Raw genomic sequence first — 12,857 nt, forward strand, 5'->3', positions numbered from 1 at the left:
GCGTGGCGCAGTCTCTGCCTATCAGCACCGACACTAGGTCCACCGCCCCTGTGGGTAGAAGGAAGCTGCCTCCTTTCCCGGAAGCTGTGCAGAAAGGTGAGCGCTTGAGCCTAGGTTCTTAAGATAAAGGAGAAAATGATGTTCTCCGCTAACTGTATGAATGTCTTAGAAATAACGCATTTGAACAATGTAAGCCAATATCTTTTTTAAGAGGGTTTGAAAATTAATTCTTCATAGAATTATTAGGTACGATATGTGGAAATAAACGAAGACCAACCTAATGAGAAAATCAAAGACTATTCGGAGCTTGCTATATAGCAAGGAGGTCAGCTGCAGACACTTGAGTTTTGGCAGAGTCAAAGGCAGGCAGAAGAGTGGAAAAACTTTATAGTGGAGGGGGAGGGGAGAAGGTTTCAGGCTTGTTTGCATGGAAAAGCTGTAGTTGGACTAACTAGGAGCAGGGGCATTCTATGTGATTGATTCGGGGCTCATATTTGGCTTCCTCTGGTTGGTCCTAAATTGGAAGTGGCCACAAAATCTAGGGAGGCTGTCATTTATTAATCAAGTCCTGGCCATTTTGGGCCAGTTGCTACAGGGCTTTTGGTTTGGCTTCCTAAACTATCACTAGAGTTAGCAGTCTGACTTCTGTAAGTCTGACTTATAGCAGGCTGGCTTCCTGAGCTGTTTATTATAGATAAGGGGATTGGTTTCCTGGGTAGGCTTATTCAGGTTGTGGGTCAGAGTTCTGTTTTTTGGTTTTTAAGTAAACTCTGTGCCCAAAATTGGGCTAGAACTCATGACCCTGAGTTGCATGCTCTACTGACTGAGCCAGCCGGGTACCCTCAGAATTCTGTTGTTTTTATATATTATCTGGCTACTCTTTGTATATTCAGTCTCTCAAATAGAACACCCCAGGGATCTTGCAATATCATGGAGAGCTTTCCGAGTAGGAAAGGAGCCTGTTTGCTGCTAATGTGCAAATCTGCCAATCAGTTGTACCTAGTAAAGATACACCTCATTGCAAATGTGGACTGGGGTGGGCAGTCTATAATCACAAAAATATGTCATTTGAAAGCCATTATTTTCATGAATTTTATGTTTCCAATACCGATAGAAGAGAAAGGAGAAAATAGAATCTCTAGTAAGTTATTATTAGCCTAATCTTGAAAATGATCACTGGTCTCTCAGCTCCTGTGGACAAAGTGGTCAAAAGCAGGCTCTGGGCAGACTATACTTATTTGAATATTCCTTAAAATCTGGTTTCCTGCACAAATCTTAGTTGATTTTTACAATCCCTATGCATTTTGTTTTGGGTGACTTTTGTTATTGGGAAAGTCTTCACTCTTTTCCAGAGTGAAAAGTGCTCTTTTCCAGAACCACTTGTCTCTGGACTTTTTTTTTTTTTTTTTTTTTTTTAGTGTGTATTTATTTTGAGAGACAGTGCAGGTGGGGAGAGGGGCAGAGGAAGAGAGAGAATCTCAAGCAGGCTCAATGCTCAGCATGGAGCCTGATATGGGGCTCGATCTCACCACTGTAAGATCATGACCTGAGCCGAAATGGAGTCCAACACTTAAACACTTAACTTTTAGGAATTGACTTCTTTGGGATATTTGAGGGTCCCCTATTTGAATTTCAGGACCACTAAGGCATGCAACACCTGAAGGAGCCAAGATATAAGGGGAAAAAAAGCAAAGGAAGTTATATTTATTGAGTTCCTACTGTATGCTCAATTTATTTAACTAATATTTATATAACATTTGCCGTGCTGTGAAGTACCCTTTTGAGAATTTCCCCTCTACTTTACACCTGTCAGAATGGCTAAAATAGGGGCACCTGGGTGGCTCAGTTGGTTGGGCATCTGACTCTTGGTTTCGGCTCAGGTCATGATCTCATGGGTCATAGGTCCGGGCCCCGCATTGGGCTCTGTGCTGATGGCACGGAGCCTGCTTGGGATTCTGTCTCCCTCTCTCTCTGCCCCTCCCCTGCTCTCTCTCTCTCTCTCTCTCTCTCTCTCAAAAATGGATAAATATTAAAAAAAAGTATTAAAAAAAAAGAATGGCTAAAATAAAGAAGACAAGAAAAAATAGGTGTTGGCAAGGATGTAGAGAAAAAAGAACCCTTGTGAATTGCTGGTGGAAATGTAAATTGATGCAGCTACTATGGAAAACAGTATGGAACTTCCTCAAAAAATTAAAAATAGAAATACCATGATCCGTTAATTCCACTACTTGGTATCTACCCAAAGAAAATGAAAGCACTAATTAGAAAAGATATATGCACCACTATATTTATTGCAGCATTATTTACAGTAGCAAAGTTATGGAGGCAACCCAAGTATCCACCGATAGATGAATGGGTAAAGATGTGATATATTTATAGACACATGCAATGGAATAGTAATCAGCCATAAAAGAGAATGAGATCTTGCCATTTGCAACAACACGAATGGACCTAGAGAATATAATGCTAAGTGAAATAAGTGAGACAGAAAGACAAATACCTTATAATTTCACTCATGTGGAATCTAAGAAACAAAAAGACAAACAAAGAAACAGACTCTTAGACACAGAGAACAAACTGGTGGTTGCTAGAGAGGAGGTGGGTAGGGGATGGGTGGAATAGATAAAGGGGATTAAGAAGTATTAACTCTCAGTTATAAAATAAATAGTCACAGAAATAGTCACAGCATAGGGGATATAGTCCATAAGATTGTAATAACACTGTTGGTGACAGATGGTAACTACACTTATCGTGGTAAACACTGAGTAATGTATAGAATTGTTAAAAAACTTTTATCCTTTGTGGGGCGCCTGGATGGCTCGGTTGGTTAAGCATCCAACTTCGGCTTAGGTCATGATCTCACAGTTTGTGGGTTTGAGCCCCATGTCAGGCTCTGTGCTGACAGCTTAAAACCTGGAACCTGCTTTGGATTGTGTCTCCCTTTCTCTCTCTGCCCGCCGCCCCCTGCTTGTGCTCTCTCTCTCTCAAAAATAAACGTTAAAAAAATTTAAAAAATGTTATCCCTCGTTAAGAACCCTATATGGTAGATACTAATATTATCCCTATTTTATAGATTGAGAAATACGCAGAGAATTTAAATACTTCGTCCAAGTTCACACTAGCTCGTAAGTGGGAAAGCCAGATAGCCTGGACCCACAGTCTGTGCTTTTAACCCCTAAGCTACATGCTGTGTCTCTACAAGGGGTTGCCGTGAGAATGAAATGAGATAAAGTGAGAGGTCCCTGGCACACTTCATAGGCCAGAACCACTCAGTGTGAGAAAGCGATTCGGTGCAAGTGCTCTGGTATGGAGGTTTTTATCCTAGTTGCCACTGGGAGGCAGTATTGCCATTCAGTTGGTTTCCCCTTGTGTTTTCATCCACAGAGGTACAAAACCCCTTTGTCCTTCAAGTCTTAACACTAGGTACCATCCTGTTTACTTTTACTACTTACATCTACTGTCATCCTCTTTGGGTAACCCATCAGTCCCAGGTCTCCCCAAGTTATTTGCAGACTTTGACACTTACCTCCTGGATTTTCCTTCCAGTTCAACTCCTATTGTTATTCTAGGTGTTTTTAGCATGTAAAAAAAAAGATGATTTATTTGGTAGATAGATGCACAGTTAATGAACATTTGTACTGGGCACTTAGCTAGTTCTGGGGGGAAAATTAATGGCATGGTTTCTGTTTCTGAGAAAGTTACAGCCTAGTAGGGGCCAGAGACACAAATCAAAAAGTGTAATCAAGTGTTATAGATGCATTTGTAAACCAGCTGTCTATTGGCATCAGCATTTTCCTTAAGACTTGGGTAAGATTGGGGGCGCCTGGGTGGCGCAGTCGGTTAAGCGTCCGACTTCAGCCAGGTCACGATCTCGCGGTCCGTGAGTTCGAGCCCCGCGTCAGGCTCTGGGCTGATGGCTCAGAGCCTGGAGCCTGTTTCCGATTCTGTGTCTCCCTCTCTCTCTGCCCCTCCCCCGTTCATGCTCTGTCTCTCTCTGTCCCAAAAATAAATAAACGTTGAAAAAAAAAAAAATTAAAAAAAAAAAAAAGACTTGGGTAAGATTGGTACAGGGAGCACAGGCACAAAATTGTAAATGGAATGGCACTTTTAGGAAACTGCCGGTAGTTCCATATGGACAGAGCTCAGACTTGAAGGGAAGGCCTGGTGAGAGATGGGGCTGAGAGGCAAGCCATGGCCAAAGCATTGCATGCCAAGTGAGGGAGTGTGGAAATAAAAATTATTTATCTTCCATTTTCGTTCAGCTTTGTTTAAAATTAAAATAAAATATTGATCATATCAGTATTTGATGAGAAGTCTTGGGAGTAAATAATCTTGTTGAAATAAGTAAGTTGAAAATTTGAAGCACTCCTGTGCTAGTTATCTTCCTCTTTAATAAGGTAAGAAAGAGAATATTAGAGAAAATGTTCTGATGATGCAAGAGCATAGTAAAGAGAGACTATCTAGTTGGGGCCAAGGTCATATTTAAGTTGAATTATGATAGGTTCAATCTCTTGTTATCATAAACTACTGAAAAGTAATAAAGAGCACCACTATATTTGTTTAATGGCAAAGTTTTAGTTTAATCTTATAGAGGTGATTCTTTGAACCACAAAGCAAATGATGGCCGCAAAGCTGATAAAACATGTTATGGGACATTGCAATTGTTTTTTAATCTATATATTTGATATCATAGATAAAATTAAACTTTTTCCACCTAAACTGTAAGTGAACCCATCAGTTTTTTGATAAGTAACCTGCCCATATATGTATTATATGGGTTTTCTTATTAGTCATAAAACTACATATTCTTTGGGTCTAGCTTTCTCCTTGCAGACTGCTGAAAATAAAGAATAGCATATTCAAATGAAAACACATCAAGCCTTGTTCCCCCATAGGAATTTGGATTGGTCAGAAGACAGTGGGGAGCCATGGAAGGCTTTTAAGCCAGGGAGAAGCATAATCAAAGTTGTGTTTTTGTGGAGGGCAGATCAGAGGGAAGAGAGCAACCGCAGGCAGAACAATCCCCAGAAACTGTTGCTAGAATCTAGGTGATGAATACCTATGGCCTGAACTAAGGCAGTAAAGTGGAGATGGAGGAATTTGGGTGGACATAACCGATTTAGGGAGGTAGAATTAATATTGAACGGATGTGGGGAATGAGGAAGTGGTCTAGGTTGATTTCTTAGGTTTCAGGCTTGGGCAACTGGAGAGAAGGGGATTGTCTGGCGCCTAGTGGGCACTTACTACATTCTTTGAGTGCTTGTTGAATACATTTAGGATAGGAAATAACATGAAAACGAGGAGGATCAGATTGCGGTGAGGCGTCATTATTTCAGTTTTGAAAAGTTGAATTTGAGTTACCGCTGTGATACCCCCTAAGCACCTTATACTTTTCTTTCATAGTCCCCACTAGTATGTAATTATATATTTATTTGTGGCAATAGATATTTAATGTCTATTTTTCCTACTAAGACTGTAAGCCCTAAAACTTCAAATATCAAGTCTATTTTACTCACCTCTACTATCTCCGGTAATTTGGTAGGACCTAGCACATAGTAGGGATTCTGTTTATGAAATGAATGGGTAAACCCAGGTGGAAGATGTTCAGCAGGCACTTGGATATGAGGAGCTAGATCTCAGGAGTGATCTGGACTGAAGGCAGAGATTTGCAAGTCATTAGCACTCAGATCAGGGTTGAAGCTGGTGATGACTGAGGATGTGTATAGTGAGAAGAGAAGAAAGGCCAGGATAGAACTCTTAAAGACATTGACTTTAAAAACTGGGTAGAGGAGGGGGTGCTTGGCTGGTTCAGTCAGTAGAGCATGTGGCTCTTGATCCCGGGGTTGTGAATTTTTTTTTTTTTTTTTTAAATTTTTTTTTTTCAACGTTTATTTATTTTTGGGACAGAGAGAGGCAGAGCATGAACGGGGGAGGGGCAGAGAGAGAGGGAGACACAGAATCGGAAACAGGCTCCAGGCTCTGAGCCATCAGCCCAGAGCCCGACGCGGGGCTCGAACTCACGGACCGCGAGATCGTGACCTGGCTGAAGTCGGACGCTTAACCGACTGCGCCACCCAGGCGCCCCCCGGGGTTGTGAATTTAAGCCCCACGTTGGGTGTACAGATTATTTAAAAATAAAATCTTAAAAAAAAAAAAAGTGGGTAGAGGAAGAGAAGCCAGTAAAAGACAATGTGAATGAGTAGGAGAGCTGGGAGAGCATGATTTCTTAAGAACCAAGAGGGAAGAGTTATGACAGGGTGCTAATACCAATTCCAATGGGGGTGGGGGGTGTTCCCACATATCCAAACCAATTCTTCAGACACCAGCTGGATGTCCTACAATTCAGCTCGATTCTGACGCTATTGACCTGGAGGTAGCATCAGATTCCATGGGTTAAGGGTTCAATCCCATAAGACTGCCCCACTTCAGATGCCAACCGTAAGCCCAGGTAATCACCTGTGCTTCTGCCCAACTGGCTATAAATCAGAGGGTCCCTCAAACCCCTCCTTGGGTTTGATTAATTTTCTATAGCTGCTCACAGACCCCAGGAAACCCATTTACTCACTAGATTACCAATTTATTGCAAAGGATATGAATCAACAACCAGAAGAAGAGATACACAGGGCAAGGTATGTGGGAAGGGGCATGGAACTTCCATGCCATCTCCAGATCTTCCTGAATCTAGTTTACACGTGTTCACCAACCTGGAAGCTCTCTGAACCCTGCCCCTTTGGGTTTTATGGTGGCTTCATTATGTAGGCATAGTTGATTAAATCATTGGCTGTTGGTGATTATACTCTATCTCTAACCCCTTGCTCCTCCCTGGAGGTCTGAAGGTGGGACTAAAAATCCCAACCTTTTTTTTTTTTTTTTTTTAATGTTTAGTTATTTTGAGAGAGAGAGAGAGAGAGAGAGAAAGAGAAATTGAGGGAGGGGCAGAGAGAGAGGGAGACACAGAATCCAAAGCAAGCTCTAGGTTCTGAGCTGTCAGTACAGCCACCCAGGCGCCCCTAAAAATTCCAACCTTCTATTCCTGGTTGATTTCCGAGGCAACCAAGGAAGTGCTTTCCAAGTCATCTCATTAACATAAACCCAGTTGTGGTGGAAAGGGGCTTGTTAGGAATAATAAGTCACCCCTTTTACTTTCAGGGCTCTGAAGTGATTTCAGAGACTGAGGACAAAAGGTCAAACATTATAAGGAAAGATGTACCCATTGCTCTTTATCCCTTAGGAAATCTCAAGGGCTTTGGGAGCTGTGTGCCAGAAACATGATGAAGACCAAACATATGTGAAAAATATTTCTTATAAATCACAGTATTGCATACTGATATATGTTACAATATGGATGAACCTTGAAAACATGTTCAATGAAAGGAGCCAGTTACAAAAGGCCACATAGTGTGTGATTCCATTTATGTGAAATATCCAGAATAGGCAAATCTATAGATCTGGAGATTAGATTAATGGTTGCCTGGGGCTAGGGAGGGGAAGAATGGTGAGTGACTACTAAACAGTACAGGGCTTCTTTTTAGGGTGAAGAGTGTTCTGAAGCTAGATACCCTGTGAATATACCAAAACTCACTGAGCCATACACTTTGAAAGGGTGAATTGTATGGTATGTGAATTTTATCTCAATAAAGCTGTTATTAACAGGGGCATCTGGGTGGTTCAGTCAGTTGAGCGTCCCATTCTTGATTTCAGATCAGGTCATGATCCCAGGGTCATGGGGTCGAGGCCTGCATCTGGCTCTGTGCCGAGCGTGGAGCTTGCTTGGGATTCTCTCTCTCTCTCTCTCTCTCTCTCTCTCTCTCTCTCTCTCTCTCTTCCCCTCCCTCTCTGCCGCCCTCACTTGCACACATACTCTGTCTCTAAAAAAAAGGAAAAAAGAAATCATTAAAAAAAAAAAGGGGGGGGGTTATTTACACACACAGACACACACCCTGGCTGCAGGCCCCAAGACTAAGCAGTTGCAGCTCTTTGGCAGGGTGTGTGACTGTATGAAGGCTGAGACCCCAGGTTTCAAGCAGCTGATCTCAGATGGGCAATCTGAGTGGGCTCTGCCTAAATTAGTCAGGTTCCCCTCTTCCTTACTCCAGCAGACTTTTTTTTTTAAATTTTTTTAACCTTTATTTATTTTTGAGACAGAGGGAGACAGAGCATGAATGGGGGAGGGTCAGAGAGAAGGAGACACAGAATCTGAAACAGGCTCCAGGCTCTGATCTGTCAGCACAGAGCCCGACGCGGGGCTCGAACTCACGGACTGCGAGATCACGACCTGAGCCGAATTCGGACGCTTAACCGACTGAGCCACCCAGGCGCCCCTCCAGCAGACTTTTACATCTTAGTATTCCAACTTAGATCAGAGGGTGGGGGCTGAAGGGATCAGGAAACTCTCTGGCTGGCCAGGGCAACTCTTTTCTTTCTGCTTTTCATTTTGGTTATAACAGATCTGATTCTCCAGCTGAGCAAGGATGACACTGGTGAGAACTGCCAGCTTGGCCCAAGGGAGTAGAGTGGCCCTGGGCTCTTACCACAAGAGGGAGATGTTTTGAAAGCAGGGCAGAAAGTGGAGGATGGGCAGCATGGGGGAGTGGAAGGGGCCACTGCCCAGTGGGATTCATGAAGTCCTTTCAGGTCTCCAGTACTAGACTCCCGAGTCAGTGATGTGTGTGTGTTGGGTTGGGGAGGGGGTCTGTGTGGGGAGAGGTCTTGGTAATGATTTTTTGAAAATTTTCTTTTAAAGATTTTTAAAAAATTTTAAGTAATCCCTATACCCAATGTGGGGCTGGAACTCACAACCCCAAGATTAAGAGTCATGCACTCTACCATCAGAGCCAGCCAGGTGTCCCAATTTTTTCTTTCCTTGTGGTAGGGTTCCCTCCCTAAGGAGAGAAAACAAAAGAGAAAAGAGGGGGAACCCCCCCAAAAAAAACCTTGAAGGTAACATGGGCTATGCACCTATGTGACAACATCCCTCATGACCTTGTAAACTGAGACTACTTAATCAGACTACATGTTTGTGTGTGTTACCATATATGGGAGACAAAGAAACAGAAAATGTGTAAAAAAACTATGCCACAGGACTTTTGGGGCCCAGTTCTTCAGGTATGAACCCGACTGAGTGGTGCCGGCAGGAATAAAGTTGCTTCCTGGAAAGAAAAGCCTCGGTGTCACAACTCTGTGCGAGAATCCTGCTACATCCTTTTATTTATTTATTTTAATTTTTTTTTTGATGTTTATTTATTTTTGAGAGAGAGAGAGAGAGAGAGAGACAGAGTGCAAGGAGGGAGGGGCAGAGAGAGAGGGAGACATAGAATCCAAAGCGGGCTTCAGATTCTGAGCTGTCAGCACAGAGCCCCATATGGGGCTTGAACTCATGAACTGCAGGACATGACTTGAGTCGTAGTTGGACGCCTAACTGACTGAGCCACCCAGGCACCCCTCCTTTTATTAAAAAAAAAAAAAAAGTTTATTTATTTATTTTTGAGAGAGGGAGAAAATGAGAGCTGGGGAGGAGCACAGAGAGAGGAAGAAAGAGAATTCTGACCTGGGGCTAGATTTTACAAACCATGACATCATGACCCGAACCCAAATCAAGAAGTAGGATGCTTAACTGCCTGAGCCACCCAAGTGCCCCACAATTTTTCATTTTCTTAAAAGATCTTTCAGCTTTGATTCCTGAAGAAAATTTCATCTTTTTGTTTCTGCTTTTAAATCTTCATTTCTTTGTTGTTTGGAAAAATATTGTTTAAAAGTTGAGGATGGTTTTATACTTGCAAATAGGAACCTCTGGGTATGCTCCTAAACTGGGTTTCTTGACACTGGTGAAAATCAACTCTTTCATAGTTAACGTGGTAGCTGTGGGGTAAGTTTGTGAAACTGTGGGTAAGCAAAGGGGCCTTCTCTAATTAAATCGTGAGAATTGTGTTGCTAAAGTTTGGTAGTCTAGTTTGGGTCCTGCCCTAACCCCACCCCCAACAACCCCATTTCCCATTGCAAGCAAGCTCTTAGCAGTGGGGAGTGGTGAAATTTTCCCTTTCTTTCTTTCTTTCTTTCTTTCTTTCTTTCTTTCTTTCTTTCTTTCTTTCTTTCTTTTTCTCTTTCTCCCTCTGTCTCTCTCTTTCTCACTCTCTCTCTCCCTCCCTCCCTCCCTCACTTGGCCAGTAAACAGGGTTTAATAGTTACATTATTACTTCCCACTTGTTCTGTGGAGAACAGAGAAGAAGGAAAATTCCAAAGGCTGTTAAACAAGAAGTGTTTGAAATCTGACATATAGTCCCAAACAAGAATTCCTCAGGTAACATTTTTCCTTCTCTTTGTGGGATCTTATATAATGATATGAAATGAAGTGTGATATTAAAAAAAAATGCCTTTTGCTGGAGTATTTGCTAATTTTTTCCCATTTGGCAGAACTTAAGTCACTTTTTGGAATGAGGCTGAGATTGGAGAATGTTAAAATTTATTCTTGGACATATGGAACATCTTCAAAAAGAGTTAGAGGTAACCTAAAGTAAAAGACACATATACACTAAGGATATTAAAATGGAAATTGAGTGCTCGCTTGGCAGCATGTATACTAAAATTGGAATGATACGGAGAGGATTAGCATGGCCCCTGCACAAGGATGAAACGCAAATTTGTGAGGGGTTCCGTATTTAAAAAAAAAAAAAATGCAAATAGGAGTACAAAAAGAAATAGAAAATCAAAGTGATAGAAGAGAGAAGAAAAAATGCTGTCTACAGAGGCTAAGAGAGGGGCTTCTGATCAGCTCAGTCGGTTGAGCATCTGACTCTTGATTTTGGCTCAGGTCATGATCCCAAGGTGGTGGGATTGAGCCCCCTGTTGGGCTCCGTGCTGGGTGTGGAGCCTGTTTGGAATTCTCTCTCTCTCTCTCTCTCTCTCTCCCTCCCTCCCTCCCTCCCTCCCTCCCTAACCTTCCCCCTCCTGCTTCCCCGCCCCTGCTTGCACTCTTTGTCTGTCTCTAAAAAATTAATTAAAAATGAATTTAAAAAAGACTAAGAGAATTAACTATGAACATTAAACTTGGCTTTGAACTTCTAAGATAATATCAAGAACTAGGTAATTTAAAAATAATCAGTAGAGGGGCGCCTGGGTGGCGCAGTCGGTTAAGCGTCCGACTTCAGCCAGGTCACGATCTCGCGGTCCGTGAGTTCGAGCCCCGCGTCAGGCTCTGGGCTGATGGCTCAGAGCCTGGAGCCTGTTTCCGATTCTGTGTCTCCCTCTCTCTCTGCCCCTCCCCCGTTCATGCTCTGTCTCTCTCTGTCCCAAAAATAAATAAATGTTGAAAAAAAAAATTAAAAATAATCAGTAGCATACTATTTACTTAGAAAAGACAAAGTCTCTCCTAGTACTAAATGCATGACAGGATTTATTATGTGGGGTCTTGCACACTGTACAGATGCACGTTGCTCTTGTTAAGAATTTTGCAAGCAAATGCAGAAGTGATTTGTCTCAGACTTTTTTCTTTCTTTCTTTCTTTTTTTTTTTTTTTCAACGTTTGTTTATTTTTTTTGGGACAGAGAGAGACAGAGCATGAACGGGGGAGGGGCAGAGAGAGAGGGAGACACAGAATCGGAAACAGGCTCCAGGCTCGAGCCATCAGCCCAGAGCCCGACTCGGGGCTCGAACTCACGGACCACGAGATCGTGACCTGGCTGAAGTCGGACGCTTAACCGACTGCGCCACCCAGGCGCCCCTCTTTCTTTCTTTTTTTAATGTTTATTTATTTTTGACAGAGAGAGAGAAAGCACAAGCAGAGAGAGGGAGACAGAGAATCCCAAGCAGGCTCCTCCCTGACAGCAGAGAGACCTATGTGGAGCTTGAACTCACGAACTGTGAGATTATGACCTGAGATGAAGTCAGGTGTTCAACAGACTGAGCCACCCAGGCGCCCATCTTTTTTTTTTCTTTTCTTTTCTTTTGATTAAAGAAGTATTTTTCTTTTTCTTTGTTCTTTTTTTTTAGAAGTATTTTTATTTTTCTAATTTGAGTCAACATGCAGATCAAAAGTGGATGGTTCAGTGAATTTTCACAAAATTAATACTTAAGTTACAGCTATACAGGTCAAGCAATAGAACATTAACCAGCACTGCAGACAACCCCCTAATACCTCCCTCAATCTCTGACCCCACTCTCTTCCCCAAGGGTAACCATGAATCTGATTGGTAGCAACATAGATTACTTTTGCCTATTTATAACTTTGGGTAGGTGGAATCTACACGAAGTTCTTTTGTGTCACAATATTATATTTGTGAGATTCATTCATCTAATTGTGTATAACTGTAGTTTGTTCATTTTTGTCACTGTATAGCATTCTGTTGTGTGAACATATTTCAACTTATTTATCCATTCTATTGTTGGTGCATATTTGGGTTGTTTTCAGCTTTTGGCTATTACGCATAATGCTGCTATGAACACATCTTATGATGCACATATGCACATATTTTGTTGCCATCGTTATTATGTACCTAAAAGGGGAATCTTTTAGTATAAGAAGGTGGATCTTTTTCTTGGGTAGATAAGGGCAAACCATTTTTTTTCAAATTGATTGAATCAATTTACTCTTTCACTGGGAATGCTTGCTTGTCTATATTCTTGCCAACACTTGACATTGTCAACTTTTTTTCAGTTAAAACATTATGGTGGGTGCATAGTGGCATCTATAATGATAAACAGTTATTGGCTTGACTGACATCTAGTCTGTATGCCCAATAGGGGAAGAAAGAATGTTGTGGTGGATCAGTCCATGAATCCATGTACTGATTATAGACTTGCTCTTAGGATCAATGACTAGACTGATTGGAGTTTATAGACAAACCCAGGTCTGAAGATTTGAA

General features: G+C 42.0%; 1 protein-coding gene and 1 non-coding gene across 3 annotated transcripts in view; both read left to right on the top strand.

Annotated features, from left to right (window-relative positions):
• Window positions 1-28: 28 nt before the first annotated feature.
• HSD17B6 (hydroxysteroid 17-beta dehydrogenase 6) overlaps window positions 29-12,857 on the top strand; it is a 49,481-nt gene continuing 36,652 nt past the window's right edge. The window contains exon 1 of one of the 2 annotated variants that reach the window (XM_030322952.1): window positions 29-96. The gene's annotated coding sequence lies outside the window, so the exon portion shown is untranslated. Of the gene's footprint in view, window positions 97-10,143; window positions 10,298-12,857 lie in introns of those variants that run through there. The other variant, XM_030322951.1, reaches the window with a different exon arrangement.
• On the top strand, window positions 10,554-10,659 carry LOC115519532. The gene has a single exon (XR_003970541.1). It is a non-coding gene; the product is annotated as a U6 spliceosomal RNA (small nuclear RNA).

This window comes from Lynx canadensis, chromosome B4 (assembly GCF_007474595.2).
Source record: "Lynx canadensis isolate LIC74 chromosome B4, mLynCan4.pri.v2, whole genome shotgun sequence".
NCBI lineage: Eukaryota > Metazoa > Chordata > Mammalia > Carnivora > Felidae > Lynx > Lynx canadensis.